Source organism: Pongo abelii, chromosome 4 (genome assembly GCF_028885655.2).
Source record: "Pongo abelii isolate AG06213 chromosome 4, NHGRI_mPonAbe1-v2.0_pri, whole genome shotgun sequence".
Lineage (NCBI taxonomy): Eukaryota > Metazoa > Chordata > Mammalia > Primates > Hominidae > Pongo > Pongo abelii.
The window spans coordinates 170,960,211-170,984,849 of record NC_071989.2 but is presented as its reverse complement, the minus strand read 5'-3'; the positions used below and the strand labels follow the sequence as shown (position 1 = coordinate 170,984,849).

General features: G+C 36.5%; 1 long non-coding RNA gene across 1 annotated transcript in view; it reads right to left on the bottom strand.

Moving 5' to 3' along the window:
- The window catches only part of LOC129059605 (uncharacterized), a 37,570-nt gene extending 19,911 nt beyond the window's left edge, over positions 1 to 17,659 (bottom strand). The window contains exon 1 of the long non-coding RNA XR_008525607.1: positions 17,533 to 17,659. This is a non-coding gene — a long non-coding RNA (uncharacterized LOC129059605). The remainder of the gene's footprint in view (positions 1 to 17,532) is intronic.
- Between the last annotated feature and the right edge of the window lie 6,980 nt (positions 17,660 to 24,639).

The following is a 24,639-nucleotide window of genomic DNA, read 5'->3' as shown; positions in this document are numbered from 1 at the left end:
AAATATATGTATTTGAGCATATGTATATTTCAGCCTCTCTCCATGCTTAAATGAACACCATTACTTTAGCTGTTGGATATAGCACATTGTATAGATTAGCCATACTTATAATAATCAATCCCTTCTTAATGTCTGTTCCGAACTTTACATTATTAACAAAATTGTAGCAATGCATTTTTTTTTACCTTTCCTTCGAGAGCTTATGTGGACATTGTGTTATACTGAAGTAGACCAATAAATCAATGAATTAGAACAGAAATTTTGGAAAGATACTTTTAGATGTATGCAAAATCATTAAATGAGGGAGGTTGCATACACTTTAAAGGGGAAAATGATTAATGAATAATTTTTGCTGGATTAAATAATTGTACATATGGAATAAGTGAAATTAGGTCCTACTTTTAAAAATATAAAAATGTGTACATAAATCGGTAGCTCTGCTACACACCAACAATGACCAAGCTGAGAATCAACTCAGGAACTCAACCCTCTTCACAATAGCTGCCGATAAATAAAAAACATAAACATAAAATAAATAAAATAAAAACTTAGGAATATGCTTAACCAAGGACATGAAAAACCTCTACAAGGAAAACTACAAAACACTGCTGAAAGAAATAATAAATGACATAAACAGATGGAAACACTTCCTGTGCTCATGGATGGGAAGAATCAATGTTATGAAAATGACCATACTGCCAAAAGCAATTTACAAATTCAATGCAATTTTCATCAAAATACCACCATCATTCTTCACGGAATTAGAAAAAAAGAATCCTAAAATTCACATGGAACCAAAAAGAACCCACATAGCCAAAGCAAGGCTAAGCAAAAAGAACAAATCTGGAGGCATCACATTACCCAACTTTGTACTACAAGGCCGTAGTCACCAAAACAGCATGGTACTGGTATAAAAATAGGCACATAGACCAATGGAACAGAATACAGAACTCAGAAATAAAACCATATACTTACAGTCAACTGATTTTCAACAAAGCAAATAAAAACATAAAGTGGGGAAAGGACACACTATTCAACAAATGGTGCTGAAATAATTAGCAAGCCATATGTAGAAGAATGAAACTAGATCCTCAGTTCTTGCCTTATACAAAAATGAACTCAAGGTGGATCAAAGATTTAAATCTAAGACCTGATACTTTAAAATTCTAGAAGATAACATTGGAAAAACCTTCGAGACATTGGTTTAGGTGAAACTTTATGACCAAGAACCCAAAAGTAAATGCAACTAAAACAAAGATAAATAGATAGGACTTAATTAGACCTAAAAGCTTCTGCACAGCAAAATAAATACTCAGCAGAGTTAACAGACAACCCACACAGTGGGAGAAAATCACAGTCTACATCTGACAACAGGCTAATATTCAGAATCTACAAGAAACCCAAACAAATCAACAACAACAACAAAACAATCCCATCAAAAAGGGGGCTAACACTTTTGATGACTTAGACTATTCTCAAAAGAAGATATACAAATGGCCAGCAAGCATATGGAAAAATGCTCAACATCACTAATGATCAGTGAAGTATAAATCAAAACAACAATGCGATACCACCTTACTCCTGCAAAGATGGTCATAATCAGAAAATCAAAAAATAATTCATGCTTGTGTGGATACCATGATATGGGTACACCTTTTACACTGTTCATGGGAATGTAAACTAGTACAGGCACTATGGAAAACAGTGAGGAGATTCCTTAAGGAACTAAAAGTAGATCTACCATTTGATCCAGCAATCCCACTACTAGGTATCTACCCACAGGAAAAGAAGTCATTACATAAAAAGATACTTGCACGCACATATTTATAACAGCACAAACTGCAATTGCAAGAATATGGAACCAGCCCCAATGCCCCTCAATCAACAAATGGATAAAGAAAATATTATATATATATATATATATATATATAAAAAAATATAAAATTTTCAATGGTATTCTATGGTATATATATATACTCAGCCATAAAAAGGATGAAATAATGGCATTTTCAGTGACCTGGTTGGAATTGGAGACTACTATTGTAAATGAAGTAACTCAGGAATGGAAACCGAAACATCATATGTTCTCACTCATATGTGGGAGCTAAACTATTAGGACACAACGGCATAAGAATGATACATTAGAGTTTGGGAACTCAGGGGAAAGGATGGGGTGTGGTATGGGAATAAAGTCCACACATTGGGTACAGCGTATGCTCCTTGGGTGATGGATGCATCAAAATCTCAGAAATCACCATCAAAGAACTTACTCATGTAACCAAGCACCACCTGTTCCACAAACCTATTGAAATAAAAAAATAAATAACTTGTATGAATGCAAAAAATATATATACAAATTAATAATTACCTTAATATTAAAACAATGAAAACTACAGAAGTGTTACAATAAAATATATAAATAGAGTTTTGCGCGTGGGGAAGACTTTCTGAAGGAAAAGCATGTCAGTTCAACTACAATGAATTAAAAAATTCTGTATGCCATAGAAATCATAAAGTTTAAAAAACAGCTGGGTAGACTAAGAGGCGATATTTAAAACGTCTATACTTCTCCAATACAAGTAAAATATGCAAAACATAAAACAAACACCTATCAATGAATAGGACCAAAAAAAACAAGAAGAAAGAAATAAAAAACAACCAATGGTATGGACAATCAATTCAAAGAAGAAATCTGAATGATCACAAACATAAGAAAGGATTTGGAATCTCATAAATTTGTAAAAATGCAGCTTAAAACAAAGAGCACAATTCAAATCCTATGAATCAGAAAGAACATTAAAAAGTTTTAAATAACATTCATCAGCAGGAGTATGAGAAACATTATTCCCTTATATTTTTTCTGGTGGGATTCTAAACTGATGCGACTACTTTGTAGAGAAATGTCAGTGGATAGGAAAACTGATGAACACGACCACTCAGCATTTCTTTCAAACTGTACAGACTGGGCTCTCCTTTGATTTGAGTTGAAAATATAATGCGCATAAATTCAGAGGATTGCAGAATCCCTGAAATCTATCCATGAGTATTCTAGAGTGTCCATTAACTTCTGCACCAGTGATCCTTTGTGTATAATTATGTTGTTTGCAAACTAAATCATATAATACATATCTAATGACTAGTAGAGATCTCATAGGAGCTGAGAACAACTTAGACATCTCAAAACTACCTGTAGAGCAAGGAATGGACCTTTCCCTGTTATAAATTTTTCCCTTGTTATAAATTTTTCAAGCTGAGAGGCAAATCAATGACAATAATATTAATAGTTTTGGTATTGATTTGACTTAGTAAATTTATAGATTGAAAGCTGTCTAAAATGTCAATTAAGAAACTAAAACCTAACTTCAGGAAATTTTATATTGTGTGTGTGTGTATATCTACATATAATTATATATTATTATTAATAATTATAATATATTATAATAATATATAATATAGTATGATAATCATATACAATAATTATTATTAACTATTATATATTATAACATATAGTATATGTTATAATATATTAGTATCATGAATAATTAATATATATAACAATGTGTCATATATATTATACATTAATTATTATTAATAATTATTACATGTTATATATAAATATATTATACAATATATTATATGTTATATAATATGTAGTAATATGCAATATATTATATATCATATATAATATATATACGAAACACAATATACAATTTCCTTGAATTAGGCTTTATTTCCTTAATTGACATTATATATATATATATAACAATCCTTGACTCCCTGTCCTTTACCATGCAATGCCAATCTCTCAGGTCACTTTATTAATTCAAGTACATTTCAAGGAATCATATTTAACTTGCTAAAATTGGCACATAAGATGTATAGTGGCTTAAATGATGGCCCTGGAAAACTAATGCAAAGTAATGCAAAGTGGAAACAATTTAACTTCTGAGGGATAAAATCTCCCAGATGCTCAGCTTAACAGAACAGGAAATCTGTCCCTTAAATGCTGATTAACTTTGCTTCATGCTCTAATAAATAATGCCATGCAAATCCAATCAATTAGCCCTGACAAAGTTGACTACAATGCAAACTATCAGTCATGGCCAGAGAAGATTCTATTCTAGAAATTGCGTACACATTAGCAAGATATTTTGGCAAGGGCACGATATTAAAGGTGTCTTCCCTTCACCTATGTACTGGATCCCATCACATTCAGTGTCCTTAAGGGCCTGGGTCATTTAATACAATTTATTTTATTTTTCTCAGCCTTTTCTTCTCTATTGACCCCTCTCAACAGTATTAAAACCAATAAAAGTTTCTCCCATCTTTAAAATATAAAAATTTTCCTTCACCTCTTTTGGACCCCCTGAAGCTATTCTCTTATCTGTCTCCTTCCCTTTAAAACCAAGTGTCCTAAAGAAGTTGTCTGCAAAAAACTGGGTGTGTCCATTTTTTCACCCTCTGTTTGTGTTTCACACAACTACAACCTAGCTTCTGTCACCTCTGCTAGGCTGAAATAATTGTAGATAAAATCACCATTGACTTCTTTGTTACTTCATTGAATGGAAATGTCTCAGCCCTAGTTTTAGTTAATCTTTGCTCAGAATTTGATGTGTTCATCAACCTTTCCTTACATTGTACTCTATTTTGGTGGGTGAGGGAGCATGTCACACCACATCCTTCTTACTGTGTCCTTCTCAGCCTCCTTAACTAGAATTTTCTTTTGTTTTCCTCATGGTTACAACCTCTTTTTATTCTAAACACTTTTACTCAGTGAACTTATCCATTCCCCGATCTTCATGTACTCTTTTATATTTTAATAATTTAAGCTATTTTTCCAGTGTAAGTTTTACTTCTTATCTCCAGTCCACATATCAAAGTATCTATGGAATTATAGCCTGATGGTAACACTGTACTACTATTAAATGTAAGAATCATAATAATTGAGAACTCACTGTGGATGAGTCTCTCTGATAAATCCATTTGATGAATTATCAACCTTAAAAGGTAGTTTCAAATATCAATTCCCTTTAAAGATAAGTAAACTGAAGATTAGAGATATTTAATAAATTACTCAATACATACAATTAGAATTGAGATGTGTCTTACTCCCAACCCTGCACTATTAGCCACTTTTCATTCTGCTTCTAGTGATTAATATGAAAGGGCTTCTCCACAAAAACTCAAATCCAACAGAACCTAAATTGAAATTTTCCACTTGATTTATTATTGCAATAATTTGCAATTATTCATCAATTTATACACTCAAGAAATTGGACATTTTCTCTTGCAGATCATATGTAATAAATCGTAAGTTTTGTAGCTTATCCTTTCTTAATACCTGAAATATACAGCCCTATCTCTCTATCCCTACTGTTCAAAACACATTAACCCGCCCCATAATCACTGCAGCAACTTCCTAACTGGTGTGCCTGTTCCAGTTCATGACCCTTCCAAACCATTTTTCGCAATGCAGCCTGAGTGATTTTCTCAAGTTAAATCTGGTCATGTCCCTTTCTTGCTTACTTAAAGCCTGTCAATGTCATTCCACTGCCTTCAGGATAAGATCCAAACTCCTTAGTAAGGCATGCAAGGTCATTCATGACCCAGCATTTGTCTAAATCTGTGGCGGCTTCTACCAAACTACTCATTTCATTCTAAGTTCCAACCATTGGACACTATTTGTAGATCTCCAAGCATGCTGCACTTTAATTCTCCTTTAAGATTTACAAAAAGGTTCTTTTCTACTGCCTAACAATGTGACCTTCTCTCTCATTCAGTAGGCTAACTGCACATCATCCTTCTTGATTCAGCTTAGATGTTAACTTCCTCTTGTAAGCCTTCTCTCCCTCCCCAAGTTCTCCCTATGATCTCCCAGAGGATATAATCATTACCCTGATCATAGAATTTATCACACTGCATCTTTTCTTTTGCATCTTAATTACCCACTTTTTTTTGCACAACTGTCACTGAATTTTATGTCCCTTCAAGGGTAGGCACCATGACTTTCTCTTAGCTTAATTTTCCCTAGAAGCAGGGTCTGAAAGAAAGATCCAAGTGCAATAATTTTGAAGGTGATCTTCCTTACTGATGACAGAGTAAGGAAGAGAGACAGGGAAGGGAAAGTAATCAATAAACAGATCATCAAGGACATTACCACTCTGGGTGAGTGGTCTCCAGGAGAGTGTAAAATATGTGCCTCAGAGTTACTCCAGCCTAGGAAAGCGTTACCGTATTCACACACTAACTAGTATGAGCAACTAGCCTGATTGCGCTGAAAGTTACAGTTTTATCACTGAAAGTGCTACATCCTGGATAACCCCTCAGTCCCAGACAAACCAGAGTAATCACCCTAGTACCAACTTCCATCAGTTATGGTTAAAGGCAGCTAAAGGGAAGACAGGTAATTGGAGGAATGGGGGATTGTTATGAATTCCCTGACAATTTTAGCCTGTTATGTGGACAACAAGATAAACTCCAATGACCCAAAAGCCCCCAGGTGAAAAAAAAAAGTGCAAGAGCTGACAGTTAAAGGTTGGGCTGTTGTACATCAGATACAGATGGTAGATTTGGGCCTCAACAACATTGGCTGTTACGCAGGCTTCTTTCCTGTTCTAGTCTTTATACATCATAATGTCTGCTTTATAACAGATGTTCTAAACCATTCATTAGATAAGTTGTTTTTAAAAGGAAGAGGTTTCTGACTCGTTCTTGTTCTATTCTACCGAAAAGCATCATTTTTATCACTTAGTATTTCCTAGCTATTTTTGAATGAACAAATGAATAGTAGAATAACAGCCTCACTGAGTGAAGTAGATAATCTTCAGGGTTTTTATAAAATGTGAGAGATTCTTTTATATATATATAATATATATATGTTTTTAATCATATGTATAGGTATATATATCCCCTTTCCACAGTGTCCTCTATTGTGTCATGCATGGGTGCTGTGGACAGCAAGCACACTATTTAATCATTCTTAATCAATCCACATTAGGAGACAGGAATGTTGCAACTTTCTTTCATCAGCCTCACAGCAGAATAGCTGTGACTAATTGGAGGAGGGCCACCATGACCCAGTTTTGGAGCCCTGGCACTTCTGCAACGTTTAAAATATCACTGTGGGATGGTGGAACATATTGACCAATGCCACCTGACCTCCTCCAATAATGGAAATGTAGAGACAACTCCAGTCTCTAGTGCTATTTCTCTCTTGCTTCTCATGAGCACTTTCTGCATTTTTCAGAAAAAAAAAAAAAAAAAGGAACTAAAAGCGGAGGTGTGGGTGTGGGAGGGGCTGAGCCTTCAAATAGCTCCCTGAAATGCCATCTGAAACAGGAAGGGTTTGGAGGAAAGGACAAAGGGAATGTGTTTAAACAACAACGGAAAGTAAATGCACTCAACTTCTGGTTTTTAGAACATTTGACATTTTAAAAAAATTTTATTTTTATTTTTTGTTGAATTGTATACGTAGCACTGCGGTCTACTTTGCTGGTAGTGACTTTTTTTTGTATAATTTTTTTTCTTTATATATATATTTTTATTATACTTTAAGTTCTAGGGTACATGTGCACAACATGCAGGTTTGTTTTTTGTATAATTTTTGATTTACTGAGAACAATCTTTTCCACACTGACCACATATATTTTTAAAAATCCAGATTTTTATCATAGACATTTTATAATTTAAGAATATATCAATTTTCTGCTTATAAAATTAATTTGTGTGCACAATTAAAGATTTTAGAAAACTCAGAGGGATATTTTTAAAAATAAAAATCACTAATGGTCTCTAATGTTCCAAACAGCATAAATATTATTAGCGTTTATTTTTCCGTCTGTCTGGCTATCTATCATCTCTCTATCTAATCTATCCACAAAATTTGATTTTCTGATTGAAAATATGCTATGTGATGTACTCAAAATTTACTTCAGGGAACCCACAGTTAGGTTCCCAGAGAAGTTGCAAATAATGATTTGTTTTGAACATGAGAGATTTTTTGTAGTTCATTCTCAGATGGATGGTAAAGGCTTGATGTTTTTTCCTTGCAGAACTCTCTTTCGGAGCTGACCTTCAAAATAGCTAAGATCTAGGCACAGTTTAGCAAGCTATGTGACTCTGGTCGAAATACAGGCTTACCATTCATAAAACAGCGTTTTCAGGTCATCTGTCACAAATATAACCAGTTTATATGTGCCTAATTCTTGACTGGCCAGTGAATATTACACAGATGAGTGTAAATAGCATGAAAGATTTTCTCATTTGGTAAGTTAATGATCCTCCATGGATACACATATAGGCATAATTTTCACAACATTTGAATTATTCTGTTCATACAACTTTTCCAACTACTGAAATAATAATGCAATTTATTTGACTTCTAGTTATATAGTTAAACCCTGTGGTCAACTTATAACATGCATTTTATAAAGTGAACGAGCATAAATCTAAATGAACATAACAATGATCTACTGATACTCTAGAAACTGCGTTCATTATCTTTACTCTCTTTCAAAGGCAGTATCAATAGCTGGGAGATCGATATGAAATTTCACATACAGCTTATGGAATATAAGGTACAAAAGTTAAACTTAGAGTTAATATAGTCCAAGCCCCTCATGAGAAAACTCTGGATATGCTATACTTTTTCCTGAGGTCGCAGTGCTTTTTGTTGAAAAACCAGTATTTAAAATAAAACTAATCTGATTTTCTTTAAGATCCCTTATATTATGCCTCATGGCTTCACAACCAAGATATGTACTTTGATTTATTGCAGATGTATATTGTTTGTTAATAGATATAAAGAAATATATAATATGTATATATGCAAACATACACCTTTATGCATTTTTTTTTTTCAGACAGAATCTCATTCTGTTGCCCAGGCTGCAGTGCAGTGGTGCGATCTCAGCTCACTGCAACCTCTGCCTCCCAGGTTCAAATGATTCTCCTGCCTCAGCCTCCCGAGTAGCTGGGATTACAGGTGTCCGCCACCACACCTGGCGAATTTTTGTATTTTTTTTTTTTTTTTACTAGAGACGGGATTTCACCATGTTGGCTAGGCTGGTCTCAAACTCCTTACGTCAGGTGATCCGCCCTCCTCGCCCTCCCAAAATGCTGGGATTACAGCAGTGAGCCACCGTGCCCAGCCACCTTTATGTATTTTTGAAGTTTCTATTGAAATATGTATATGTATTGAAAAGGGTACTTATCATACATTTTTCACAAAACAGGTGCAACCTATCCACCTATGTAGAACCCAGATCAAGAAAGAGTTTAATGGTGTTATCAGTATCCCAAAGTCCTTCTCATGCTCAGCCCTTCCCTCCCTGCTCTCCTCCACAACACACACACACACAAGAATTCTCCTCATATCTACAGGTCTTTCTCCGTCACCTGATCTGGAGCAGTGGCATGGTCATAGCTCACTGGAGCCTCCTGGGCTCAAATGGTTCTCTTCCCTTTGCCTCCTGAGTAGTTGGGACTATAGGCACACACCTCCAAGACTTTGCTAGTTTTTTTTTTTTTCAACTAGAGACAGGGTCTCACAATTTTGCCCAGGCGGTCTTAAACTCCTTGCCTCAAGTGATCTTCCTATTTCGGCCTCCCAAAGCGCTGAGATTACAGGGGTGAGCCACCACACCTGGCTCTTTCTCAGTTTTATATGAATGGAATCTTAGTGTCTTAGATCAGGTTGTCATAACAAAATATAGACTGGGTGATAATGATAGGAATACATTTCTCATAGTTCTGAAGAATGGAATTCTGAGATCTCAGCACTAGGATAGTCAGGTTCTGATGAGCACCCTCTCTGGATTGCAGATTGCCAATTTCTCATTGTATCCTATGTGAAAGAAGGAGAACTACGTGGCTTTCTAGCCTTACAAAAGCACTAATCCCATTCATGAAAGCTTCACCCTCATTACTTACTTCCCAGAGGCCCCATCTCCTAATATTATCACATTGAGATTAGGGTTTCGACTTTTGAATTTTGGGGGCACACAAATATTTAGTGTAGTGCAAATATGATGTTCATTTTGCTCTACATTACAGATGTGAGATTCATACATATTTTAGCTGCTTGCTGTACATTCTATAGTACAGAATGTTATTATGAGAATATACCACAGCTTTTTTATCCATTCTGTATTTGATAGGCACTTTATTGTTTTTGCTATTTGAGTTATTAAAAAAATAGTATTCTATGTCTTGAATGTACAAGCTGGTAAAAATTGTGCTCTGATGAATATTTTTGTAACCATATTTTTGGTGAATATGTTTATGCTTTCATTAGGGGAATTTCTAGGTCATTGGATGTGAATAGTTTAGTCAATTTTTCCAACACTCTTCAAAAATATTGTGCAATTTACATTTCCACAAGTAGAGTTTGAGGGTTTGTATTACTTCACATGTTTGCAACACTTGAAATTTTTTCTTTTTCAAACTAGTTTCAGAAGTCGTACATTGATTTGGCATTACAGTTTTAATATGCATTCATGATAGTTAAATAGATTAGTTGGTATCTCATATGTAAAGAACTCACTTAATATTTGCCAATTTTTTATTGGGTTTTCTTATTATTATTGATTTGTAGGAGTTCATCATACAATTTTAGTGAGACCTTTTCCTACATATGTATCAAAAATAACTCCTAGATCTTCTGTGTGTTGCTTTCTTTAATGTCTTTTGAAGAAAATAAATAAGCCAATTTATCACTTGTTAACATTATGTTTAGCATTTTTTTGATATATCTTGAGTAAGAACTCTTTTCTCCTTCAAGTACTTCTTACATTTTTTAAGTTTTTATAAGTTATATAACAACATAGCTTTGAAAGAAAAAAATGTGTTAGGAGAAAAATTGAATAATCTTGAAATATGGCAAATATCTAAAATATCAATGTCCACGAAATAAAATTTATTGGAAAAATGTGTATAAACATATAGAGAAACATCTTTTCTTTTTTATTTTCAACTTTTAAGTTTAGGAGTACATGTGCAGGATGTGCAGGTTTGTTACATAGGTAAACATGTGCTATGGTTGTTTGCTGCACAGGTCATCCCAACACGCAGGTATTAAGCCCAGAATCCACTAGCTGTTCTTCTTTATCCTCTCCCTCCTCCCAACCCCACCCTTTGATAGGCCTCAGTATGTGTTGTTACATTCCCTGAGTCCATGTGTTCTCATTGTTCAGCTCCCACTTATGAGCAAGAACATATGGTGTTTGGTTTTCTGTTTCTGAGCTAGTTTGCTAAGTAAGGATAATGGCCTCCAGCTCCATCCATGCCCCTGCAAAGAACACGATCTCGTTCCTTTTTATGGCTACGTAGTATTCCATGGTGTGTATGTACCATATTTTCTTTATCCAGCCCATCATTGATCAGCATTTAGGTTGATTCCATGTTTTGGCTATTGTGAAAAGTGCTGCAATGAACATACGTGTGAACATGTGCATTTTTGTCATAGAATGATTTCTATTCCTTTGGGTATATATCCAGTAATGAGATTGCTGGGTCACATAAGTTTGCCTCTAGGTCTTTGAGGAATCACCACACTGTCTTACACAATGGTTGAACTAATTTACACTTCAACCAACAGTGTAAAAGTGTTCCTTTTTCTGCACAACCTCACCAGCATCTGTTATTTTTTCACTTTTTAATAATAGCCATTCTAACTGGTGTGAGATGGTATCTAATCGTGGTTTTGCGTTTCTCTTATGATCAGTGATGTTGAGCTTTTTTACATGTTTGTTGACCTCATGTATGTCTTCTTTTGAGAAGTGACTGTTCATGTACTTTGCTCACTTTTTAATAATGTTGTTTTTTTTTGTAAATTTGCTTAAGTTCCTTATAGATGCTGGATGTTAGACCTTTGTCAGATGCATAGTTTGCAAAAATTTTCTTCCATTCTGTAGGTTGTCTGTGTACTCTGTTGATAGTTTCTTTTGCTGTGAAAAGCTCTTTAGTTTAATTAGATCTGATTTGTCAATTTTTGCTTTTGTTGCAATTGCTTTTGGCATCTTCATCATGAAATCTTTGCCCTTGCCTGTGTCCTGAATGGTATTGCCTAAGTTTTCTCCTATGGTTTTTATAGTTTGGGGTTTTACATTTATGTCTTTAATCCATCTTGAGTTGATTTTTGTATATCACGTAAGGAAGGGGTCCAGTTTTAATTTTTTGGCATATGGCTAGCTGGTTCTCCCAGAACCATTTATCAAATAGGAAATCCTTTCCCTATTGCTTGTTTTTGTTACCTTTATTGAAAATCAGATGGTTGTAGTTGTGCAGCTTTATTTCTGGGCTCTTTATTCTGTTCCATTGGTCTATGTGTCTGTTTTTGTACCAGTACAGTGGTGTTTTGGTTACTATAGCCTTGTAGTACAGTTTGAAGTCAGGTAGCGTGATGCCTCTAGCTTTATTCTTTTTGCTTAGGATTGTCTTGGCTAGCTGGCTGTTTATTGATTCTTGTACCAGTACGGTGGTGATTGGGTTACTGTAGCCCTATAGTACAGTTTAAAGTCAGGTAGCACGATGTCTCCAGCTTTGTTCTTTTTGCTTAGGATTGTATTGGCTATTTGGGCTCTTTTTTGATTCCATATGAATTTTAACTTTTTTCTAATTCTGTGAAGAATGTCAATGATAGTTTAATGGGAATAGCATTGAATCTTTAAGTTGATTTGGGTAGTATGGCCATTTTTCATGATATTGATTCTTCCTATCTGTGAGCATGGAATGTTTTCCCATTTGTTTGTGTCATCTCTAAATTTCTTTGAGCCATGGTTTGTAGTTCTTGAAAAGGTCTTTAACTTCCTTTCTTAGCTGTCTTTCTAGGTGTTTTATACTTTTTGTGACAACTGTAAATGGGAGTTCATTCCTGATTTGGTTCTTAGCTTGCCTTTTGGTGGATATGCTAGTGATTTTTGCATATGGATTTTGTATCCTGAGACTTTGTTGGAGTTGCTTATCAGCTTAAGAAGCTTTTAGGTTGAGTTAATAGGGTTTTCTAGATACAGGATTATGTCATCTTCAAAGATAGTTTGACTTCCTCTCTTCCTATTTGAATACGCTTCATTTTTTTTATCTTGCCTGATTGCCTTTGCCAGAACTTCCAATACTATACTGAATAAGAGTGATGAGAGAGGGCATCCTTGTCTTGTGCTGCTTTTCAAGGGAAATGCTTCCAACTTTTGCCCATTCAGTATGATCCTGGCTGTGGGTTTGTCATATATGGTTCTTATTTTGAGTTACGTTCCTTCAATATCTAGTTTATTGAGAGCTTTTAACATAAAGTGATGTTGAATTTTATCAAAGGCCTTTTTTGAATCTACTGAGATAATAATGTGCTTTTTGTCATTTGTTTTCTTTATGTAATGAATCACATTTATTGATTTGCATATATTGAACAAACCTTTCATTCTGGGGATGATGCCTACTTGATTGTGGTGGATGAGCTTTTTGATGTTTTGCTGGATTTGATTTGCCAATATTTTGTTGAGGGTTTTTGCATTGATGTTCATCAAGAATATTGACCTGAAGATTTCTTTTATTGTTGTATCTCTGCCAGGTTTTGGTGTCAGGATGATGCTTCCCTCACAGAATGAGGTAGGGAGGAGTCCCTCCTTTTCCATTGTTTGGAATAGTTTCAGTAGGAGTAGTACCAGCTCTTCTTTGTAACTCTGGTAGAATTCACCAGTGAATTTATCTGGTCCTGTGCTTTTTTTTTTTTTTTTTCAGTTTGAAGGCTGTTTATTCCTGCCTCAAATTCCAAACTTGTTGTTGGTCTATTCAGGGATTCAATATTTTTCTGGTTCAGTCTTAGTAGGGTGTTTGTGTCCAGGAATTTTTCTATTTATTCTAGATTTTTTTCTAGTTTATGTGCATAGATGTGTTTATGATATTCTTTGATGATTGTTTCTATTTCTGTGAGGTCAGTAGTAATATTGCCCTTATAATTTCTGATTATGTTTATTTGAATCTTCTCTCTTCTTTATTAGCCTAGTTAGCAGTCTATCTATTTTATTAATTTTTTTCAAAAAATCAGCTCCATGAGTTATTGATCTTTTGAAGGGTTGTTTTGTGTCTGTATCTCCTTCAGTTCAACCATGATCTTGGTTATTTCTGGTCTTCTGCTAACTTTGGGCATTGTTTGCTCTTGTTTCTCTAGTTCTTTTAGTTGTGATATTAGGTTGTTAACTTGAGAATTTTTTAGCTTTTCAATATGGGAATTTAGTATTATAAATGTGTCCCTCTTTTTTTTTTTTGAGACAGAGTCCCACTTTGTTGCCAGGTTGCAGTGCAGCGGCGTGATCTCCACTCACTGCAACCTCCACCTCCTGGGTTCAAGCGGTTCTCCTGTCTCAGCCTCCTGAGTAGCTGGGACTACAGGCATGTGCCAGCACACCCAGCTAATTTTTGTATTTTTAGTAGAGACGGGTTTCACCATGTTGGCAAGGATGGTCTCAATCTCTTGACCTCATAAGATGCCCACCTCAGCCTCCCAAAGTGCTGGGATTACAGGCATGAGCCACTGCTCCTGGCCTAAATTTCTCTCTTAACACTGCTTTAGCTGCATCCCAGAGTTTCTGGTACATTATCTTTTTGTTCTCATTAGTTTCAAAGAACTTCTTGATATTTTCCTTAATTTTATCATTTACCTAAAAGTCATTCAGGAGCAGGTTGTTCAATTTCTATGTAGTTGTATGGTTTTGAGTGAATTTCTTAATCTTGAATTTAATTTGATTTTTCTGTGGTCTGAGAGACTGTTTGTTATGATTTCAGTTATTTTGCATTTGCTGCAGAGTGTTTTACTTTCAATTATGTGATAAATTTTAGAGTAAGTGATGTGATGATGAGAAGAATGTATATTCTGTTGTTTTTAGGAGAGAGAGTTCTATAGATATCTATCTGCTCTGTTTGATTCAGAGCTGAGTTCAGATTCTGAATATTTTTGTTAATTTTCTGTCTTGATGATCTGTCTAATATTGTCAGTGGGGTGTTAAAGTCTCCCTCTATTACTGTGTGGGAGTCTAAGTCTCTTTGAAGGTCTTTAAGAACTTGCTTTCTGAATGTGGATGGTCCTGTATTGGGTGCATATATATTTAGGATAATTATGCCCTCTTCTTGAATTGAACACTTTACCATTATGTAATACCCTTCTTTGTCTTTATTGATCTTTGTTGGTTTAAAGCTCATTTTGTCAGAAACTCGGATTGCAACCCCTGCTTTTGCCTGCTTTCCATTTGTTTGGCAAATTTTCTCCATCCCTTTATTTTGAGCCTATGTATGTCTTCACATGTGAGATGGGTCTCTTGAAGACAGCATACCAATGGGTCTTGGTTCTTTATCCAGCTTGCCACTTTATGCCTGTTAATTGGGGCATTTAGCCCATTTACAATTAAGGTTACTATTGTTATGTGTGGATTTGATCCTGTCATCATAATGCTAATTGGTTATTTTGCAGCCATGTTCATGTGCTTGCTTCATAGTGTCACTGGTCTGTGTACTTCTGTGGGATTTTGTAGTGGCTGGTAATGATTTTTGCTTTCCAGAAGATAAACAGTGCTTCTTTCAGAAGCTCTTGTAAGGCAAGACTGATGGTGGTAACAAATTCCCTTAGCATATGCTTGTCTGAAAAGGAACTTATTTCTCTTTTGCTTATGAAGGTTAATTTGGCTGGATATGAAATTCTGGGTTGGAATTTGTTTTATTTGAGAATATTGAATATTGGCAAGCAATCTTTTCTGGCTGGTAGGGTTTCTGCTGAGAGGTTCACTGTTTGTCTGATGGGCTTCCCTTTGTAGGTGACCTGGCCTTTCTCTCTGGCTCCCATTAATATTTTTTCTTTCATTTCAAACTTAGAGAATCTGATGATTATGTGCCTTGAAGATGATCTTCTTATGCAGTATCTTACTGGGGTTTTCTGCATTTCTTGAGTTTGAATATTGGCTTCTCTAGCTAGGCTGGGGAAGTTCTCCTGGCTGATATCCTGAAATGTTTTCCAAATTGGTTCCATTCTCCCTGTCTCTTTCAGGTACCCCAGTCATAGATTCAGTCTCTTTACATAATCCCATATTTTTTGGTGGTTTGGTTCATTCCTTTTCATTCTTTTTTTTTCCATTCTTCCCCGCCTGTCTTATTTCAGAAAGACAGTCTTCAAGCTCAGAAATTCTTCCCTCCACTTTGTCCATTCTGCTATTAATATTTATGAATGCATTGTGAAGTTCTTGTAGTGTGTTTTTAGCTCCGTCAAATCAGTTATGTTCCTCTCTACACTGGATATTTTGGCTGTCAGCTCCTGCATTGTTTTATCATGATTCTTAGCTTCCTTGCATTTGGTTACAAAGTGCTCCTTGAGCTCAATGATGTTTGCTTTTAGACACATTCTAAAGCCCACTCCTGTCATTTCAGCCATCTCAGCCACAGCTCAGTTACGAACCTTTGCTGGAGATGTGTTCTGTTCATTTGAAGGAAAGGGGGCACTCTGGCTCTTTGAGTTTATAGAATTTTTGTAATAATTCTTTCTCATCTTTGTGGGCTCATCTACCTTCTATCTTTGAGGTTGCTGACCTTTAGATGGGGTTTTTGTGTGTGCGTGTTTTTTTGTTGTTGTTGTTGTCATCGTTGTTGTTTTGATTGTTTTTCTTTTAAGAGTCTGGCCACTCTTCTGTAAGGCTGCTATGGTTTGCTGGGGGTTTGCTCCAGACCTGAGTTGTCTTGGTTCTTCCAGTATCTGGAGGTATCACCAGTGAAGGCTGTGAAACAGCAAAGATGGTAGTCTGCCCCTTCATCTTGGAACTTCACCCCAGGAAGGGACTGACCTTTTGTTGGCTTGAACACACCTATAGGAGGTGGCTGGAGACCCCAGGTTGGAGGTCTCCCCAGTCAGGAGGAACGGGATCAGGGATCTTCTTAAAGAAGTAGTCTGGCTACATTTTGGTAGAGCAGCTGTGCTGTGTAGGGAATCTCTTCAGCCCCTGATCAGACTGGGCTCTCCAAGGCCCAAAGGTTGGACTGACTGATATGCCCAAACAGCAAAAGTGTTGGCCCACTTTAGGACCTCTGTCCCAGAGAGAAATTAGAACTCTGTTTGCCATAGAACACAGGCAGGGGTTGCCAGAGGCCCTAGCTAGGAGGACCTGCCCAGTGAGGAGGAATGGATCAGGGTCTCATTTAAAAAAGTAGTCTGGCCATGCCTCAGCGAAACAGCCATGCCATGCTGGGGAACTGCCTCTGACCAAGTCAGTTTGGACTCTCCAAAGCCTGCAGGCTGGAATGGTGGAGTCGTCCAAACAGCAAAGTCACAGCCTGCCCCTTCCCCAAGGTACTCTATCCCAAGAAGAGATCAGAGCTCTGTCCATAGAAGACAGGAGGGGAGGAGGGGGTGGCTGGAGGCCCCATCAGGGAGGTCCCACCAAGAGGAGGGATGAATAGGGATCCCACTTAAAGTAGCAGTCTAGCCATGTTTTGGTAAAGCAGCTGTGCTGTGCAGAGGTGGTGGGAGGGGGTCCCTTCCTTGTCTAAACTGTTTGGACTCACCAAAGCCCAGAGACTGGAACGATTGAGTCATCCAAACAACAAAGCTGGTGGTCTGCCCCTCCCCTGGCTCTCCATCCCAGGGAGAGTTCAGAGCTCTGTCTGTAGAATACAGGCAGGCAGCGTTGGCTGGAGGCCCTGTCTAGGAGGCGCATCACAGTGAGGAATGGATCAGGGTCCTGCTTAAAGGAGCAGTCTGTCAACATTTTGGTAAAGAGGCTGTGCTACCCTGGGGAGTTCCTTTCTTGTCAGGATCTTTTGGACTCTCCAAAGCCTGCAGACTGGAATGGCTGAGTCGTGCAAACAGCAAAGACGGTGGCCCACCCCTCCCCTTGGGGGCTCTCTCCCATCTCAGGTCTCAGGCAGGTTCTACCCTGTTGCCAGTGGCTGGCTGGAATTTCAAGATAATGGGTCTTATCTTGTGTGATGCCATGGAAATGGGGCCTGCAGGCCAATCCTGCCCAGGCCCTGGATTCAGCCCCCTTCCTAGGAGTATGTACAGATGATACAAGACCTAGAAATGATTTAGGCAGACAGCAAGGGTAAGAGAGTCCTCAGCAAGGTTTCTTTTTAATAAAAAGCAGCCCTGAAATCATTTCTTTTCTAACAAGAAGCCACCTGAAAAATCAGGCTGCAAGCATGGATAAGCAAGCCAAAATCTTGCACAGGTAAATGCTAGCAGCTGTGCCAATAGAAAAGGAATACCCGGAAGCCAGGTATATTCAATATGGAGGTTTTCTCTTCCCTTTTCTTTGTTGCTATGTGTGCAGTAAAAAAGCAGGCAACATGGCACCAGCCAGGTAGAGACCACCTCTGCATAATAAAAGATTGGGGTGAGATGGAGAGCTTCTTCACTTCCGATGCAAATGGTACACCTGGTCTGACCAATTTCTTGTGCCCTATGTAAATCAGATACTGCCTCCTCAAGCTCAACTATAAAACCCTGTGTATTTCACCACAGAACCAGAAGACCCACTCGAAAACTCCTCTCTGCAGGAGCGAGAGCTTTTCTCTTTCTTTCACCTTGAAACTTCTGCTCTTATACTCACTCCTTGTGTTTTTCCACATCCTTCATTTCCTTGGTGTGAGGGAAGGAACCTCGAGTATTACCCCAAACAAATGACTCCGCTTCACACACCTCCTGCCTTGCTTGAGTTGCAGTCACCTTTGTTGGAACCCTAGGGCCAGAGTATGTGCGTGCCTGAGCAGCTGCTCTGCTGAGACTCCTCCCAGCTTTGTGTGTCGGACCCAAGGCCCTTGTGGAATGGCACATGAGGTGATCTCCTGATCTGAGGGTTGCAAAGATCCATGACACAAGTGTGGTTTTCCAGGGTTGCACATTCACTCACCGCTTCCCTTGGCAGGAGATACGGGTTCACTTGACTCCATGTTGCTCCCAGGTAGGCCATTATCCTGCCCTGCTTTTCATCATTCTCCATGGGTCGAGTTGTTTACCCTATCAGTCCCAATAAGAGTACCTGGATATTTCAGTTGAAGGTGCTATATTTTCTTGGCCCTTTCATTCCCCTCCATGAGTGCCATGCACTGTAGCTGCTTCTAATCAGTCATCTTGGTCCCCCTGCCACATCTTTCTTAGCATATAATTTTACCATTGTTGTAATTAAAGCAGACATTTATTGAGTACCAGTGATGAGCAGCATGTTGTGATTAAACTTTGTCATAAACAGATCATTTGGAAAATTATAAATAGTATTTTCTCCTCAATATACAAATATAAATATGTGTTCAAAGTGTTACTAGTGATAATATGAAGACTAATGTAACTTTTGCAAATAAGAATATCATATCCCAGTATGAAGAAATTATTACATTTGGAATTCTAGTTAAATTATTTGTAATAGTAATGAATTAATGGTCAGAGAAGTGTAAGTTCCTATATCCTTTCCCCACTGTGTTATTTTTTCCTCAATATCTCATCTTGCTCTTGGCCTGGGTCTTGCTCTTACTCTCACCCACTCTAAACATGTAAAGATGACCTATTTCTTACATTTTATATAATGTGTATAAAACCATCAAAATCAGTTTTTGAAGGATATAGACATTAAACAGAGTAACCAGAAAATTATCATCCTTTTATTTTTCTACCTTGGATTAAGTATTAAGACATTACGCAAAAAATTACAATAAACTTTCCAAATTGGTTTCAGTGAGGGCTTAAAGAAATTAAGACAATTATAAATAATTGCTAACTTGTTGTATTAGTCCATTTTGTGTTGCTATAAAGGAATACCTGAGGCTGGGTAATATATGAAGAAAAAAAGTTTAATTGGCTCATGGTTCTGCAGGCTATACAGGAAGCATGGTGCTGATGTCTGCTTGGCTTCTGGTGAGGCCTCAGGGAGCTTTCACTCATAGAAGAAGGTGAAGCAGGAGCAGCACGCCACATGGTGAGAAAAGGAGCAAGATACAGAAGGAGGAACTCCCAGAATCTTTACAACAACCAGATATTTTGTGAAGTAGCTGAGCAAGAACTCACTTATCATTAGGAGGATGGTGCTAAAGCATTCATAAGACATTTGCCTTATGATCCAATAATGTCCCACCAGGCCCCATCTCCAACATTTGGGTTCACATTTGCACATGAGATTTGTAGAGAACAAACATCCAAACCATATTATTTATCAAGAAAGAAAGTAATTTTAGTCTTGATCCTTGTTAGAATTTACCTGGCAAAATCTCATTTAAGGAAATGTGTTTCTTGTTTCTCCCCAAAACTAATTGAGTCGATTGGTTGCCATTGATAGTTAATTGCTAAATAACAAATCTCAGTAAGTTGTCTTAAATTTCATGGGGATTTTCAGTAGATACTGTCTTTGATGATACTCTCACATTAACATCTGAGGATTACTTTTGATTATGTTCATAAAGTAGAATAATGGTACTCTTCTGGGGGAAGATTTGTGAAAGGATGCTTTAGAATGTTGTGGTGATTACACACACACATACATACACATATATATATACACACATATATGTATATATATTTATATATATTCTTCCTTAAAAATAAAATAAATAGAATGGGTATTTTAAATAAAAACTTCACAAATAATAGTCCAGTAGCATCCGTTTGACAAACTGTATTTTAAAAACTTCATCTCTCAAGTGGCTGTTATGGGTCAGGCACTGTGTTAGGCAATAAAGATTTAGAAGTGTAAACTTTGGCCCTCACTTTGAGAAGCTATAGCTTTACAAGAAATGTTGCATCAAGTATATATATTGCAAATGCATGGATATGCATGGTGCATGTATATTAGCTTAAAATGTACAATTATTGCTTATCATAGACCAATACAAGTTTGAAAGCCCCAACTTTCATGGTAGCAGCAGGAATTTATTACTTTAATAATTGGTACTAATTCCACAATGCCAAACTAGGGAAGTCAACTATTTAATGTAAAACACCATTGAGAGCACTTTAAGATTCTCTATCGTTTAGTCCCTTGGTAAAAGATCACTATGCCTGAAAACCAATGTGTTTTCAAAAGAAATACATGTTGCCTGTGTAATTTCATATACATACCTGAAAAGACATTTATAATGAAAAAAAAACCTGATTCAATCCTCTAGCAGATACTAGCAATTTTTAAAAACGAAAAAAGTATTATCCTAAGGAAACCCCATGATCCACTACTTTATAGGTTTATTTTCTATATCTAAGAAATAAATCTATTAATATTAATTGAAGAATATCAGCTTAAGCCTACCCCATACATATATATATATAGAATTTGGGTAGGGGTGAGGCTTTTGTGATCAGATGTTTACCTCTGCATTAGTAATACTAACCACCCACTGAATTTCACATTTCTCACCTCTTTTTGCATTATATTGTAAATTCTGTAGGGATAGGGCCTGAGCCAATCATTTTTGCCAAGATATCTCCAATGCATAGGGCAGTTCTTGGCATATGGTAGGCACTCAACATACTTATTGAATTGAATCACATCTTCATTGCCTCACAATGACTCAAGTCTTTTTGAAGAAAAAAGAAGAGATTGAAAGAATGAAAGGGGAGATACAGAATCAATGGAGGTTTAGAAGAGAATAGCTAAATTTAAGTGCCATGTAAAATTGTCCTTCTTTTTTGTTCAACAGGGTTCACAATCTAGCCCTAATAAGAACTCAGTTTCTCCCATGACTTTAAGAGGATGAGAAGGCTGTCAATGAGAAAGTCATAGTCTTGTACACTATAAGAGGCTATGTTCAGAGTGTCAGTACTAAGCTAGTCTGTTTTCCAAATGGTTTGCTTTAGTCACTTTAGTTTAAGTTGTCCAAATTAAGTTTTAATTGTCCTTACAGTCATTGTGTTTACAGAAATAGATCTGTGGTTTTGCTATTTTCAGCCTTGAACCCAGTATAGAATTGTACCCTTGGGCTCTCAATGACTCAGAAGCCCTGTCCCTTTTTAAGTTCTGCAATAACAGATGAGAAATATTGGCTCAGAAGTTCCACCCTTTGTGAAAATAGCTCCAGGGTGCTGTGGCCTGCAAATCACTGACTGAATTGGCACCCTTGCCACAGGACTCACCAGAAGGGCATGTCTATTAACCCACATTAACTCCCAGAAAGTGTTGTATAAAGGCATTTGCTTTATAGTTTTAAAGCCTATTGAAAAATTGTTCAGGGTGGACAGATTACCCAATATAAAATATATGGATCTGTAATATTCCAGTGTAATAACTTTTAAAGACTACTTTTTCCATGGCATAGAAATCTATTTGAAAACCCTAAATTTCTTCTTTATTTCAGAAAGTTATGATAAGTAGGGTACAAGTAAAGAAGCTTTCTTTTGTACCACTTAGGCTAATTTTTTCTGGATCATTTCCAGTCATTTCTCTGGATCCATTCTTCAAAGTTCTTCACCACATGGTGTGCCCCAAGAGGCTGACCTCTGTCCCACCCTATCTGCATTTCCCGGTCCACTAGTTTCCATTTGCTTTGACCAATTAGATATACTTTAGATAGGAGAAGAGAGAATTCTGATTACTTATTCCTGCTCTCCCTCCTTGACTGGCCACTGTTGGGCAGTGGCTGTATTAGTTTAGAGTCACAGCTCCTGTTCTACAGCTCTTTCTAGGTCCTGTAACTGTCCCTTCCTTTTGTGCTTTAATGACTAGGGTAGTGTGGTAGGCAAAATAATAGGTCCCCCAAAAATGTCCTTGTTCGATTCCCTGCAAACTGTACATATGATATCTTATGTGGTAAAAGGGAGTTTGTAGGCATGGTTAAGGATCTGGAGACAAGATTATCTTGGATTATCTGGGTGGGTCCAATGTAATCTCAAGGGTCTTTGTAAGTAGGAGGCTTGAGGTCAGAGCCAGAGGAAAGATGAAGGAAAAGGACTGAGTGATGCAGTTGCTTGCTTTAAAGGTGAACATGAGCCACAAGCCAAGGAATTCAAGAGGCCTCTAAAACATGGAAAAATCAAGAAATGAATTCTCCCCTAGATCCTTCAGAAGGAATGCAGCCTTGCTCACATCTTGACTTTAGCCACTGAAATTTCTGACCTTCTGAAACTAATTATGATAATGAATTTGTGTTGTTCTAAGTCACTGAGTTCATTGTAATTTGTACAACGGATATAGGTAACTAGTTCAGTTGATAACTGCTAGACCTGTTGTACTAAACCATCCTATAATTGGTAGACTTTAACCTTGCCTAATCTTTGTAAGTAACCCTTCATTAATTTTTCTTCAATTACTCCTTGGAGTATACCATTTGTTTTCTGCCAGGACTCTAATTGTTAAGTGCTTATACATTTTAATTCAGCAAAGCTCATGTTTTAGGGATATATTCTATGAAAATAGAGGAATATATATATATATGCCTGTGACAAAAATATTTTTGTAATATTACTTATAGCAACAAAAACAGTTTTGTAATATTACTTATAGCAACAAAAATAAGAAAAATGCAAATTTTCAGAAATAAAGGATTGACTAAATAAATTATGACACAGTCCTGTGATATAATAATAGAAAGCCAGAAAATGTTATGTTAAATATCCTCACACACACATATATAATAGTGTGGAAAAAATCCGACTTCAAAGCAGATATATGTCCATATCTGTACTTCTATTCTTCTGTCTAATCTGTGTGTTTAAATATATGTGGGGAAAAAAACCCTCAGCTATAAATACATATGGAGGAAAACAAAAATAAAAAGATAAATACTATTTTAGTGATTAACTCTTGCTAATGGATTAGGAACAATATTGTTACGTACATGTACACAGTTTTCAAATAGTCTATAGGATTTTTATTGGTAATTATAGAAAGGGGGATTTTGAGCAGTGATGGGACCTCCTTAAACGTAGAGGAATGCTTTTTACACAGAGAAACCCTTTTCTGACTTCACTCACAGTTAGAATAATGACTTATTCTATCTACAACTACTTGTGTGCAGCTCCATTAGAGTTATTTGTATTCTTTTCTGACTCCTGTGTCATATTATGGGCATTTCAGGGCAAAGCATACCTGAAATTTACCTCTTCCTGTACTCACAGGGCCCTATATTAGGCCCATGGCATGAATTTACTGAAAACTTTATATTAAACTGAATGTATAGATGCTTAATTAAAACCTATTTGATGAGGAACTTAATTCCACACCCATAAAACATACAAGTCTCAGAAAAAAAAAAACTACCGGGCAAATTTATAGAGCATGGAGATAGAAGATAAACAACCTGATTTAAGATGCAAATTGATAGTGAATTATTTATAATATATTCTTATTACAGCATTGTACATTTAATGTTTGTTTACAAAGAGGATTGGATGAATGTAAGTATTTAGCTAAGATAAACATTAGGATTAGGCCATTCAAAAGTCACATCAAGAACTGGAAGAGATAAAAGAAAATAGCATATTGAACTTTAGTGAAACTGGGAAGATCTTACAGACCAGGTAGAGTCTTTAATTAGAGACTGTTGAATCTGTTGAGCAGAGGAAGACATTCTAGGAAAATTGTGCTTTTTTAGAGAAGTCTCAGGGAGGAAATAAGATAAATGAGCCAAGATACCTGTATGGAGATAAGACAGAGTTTAATAGAGTCAGAATGTTAGATGGTAATCAATAACATC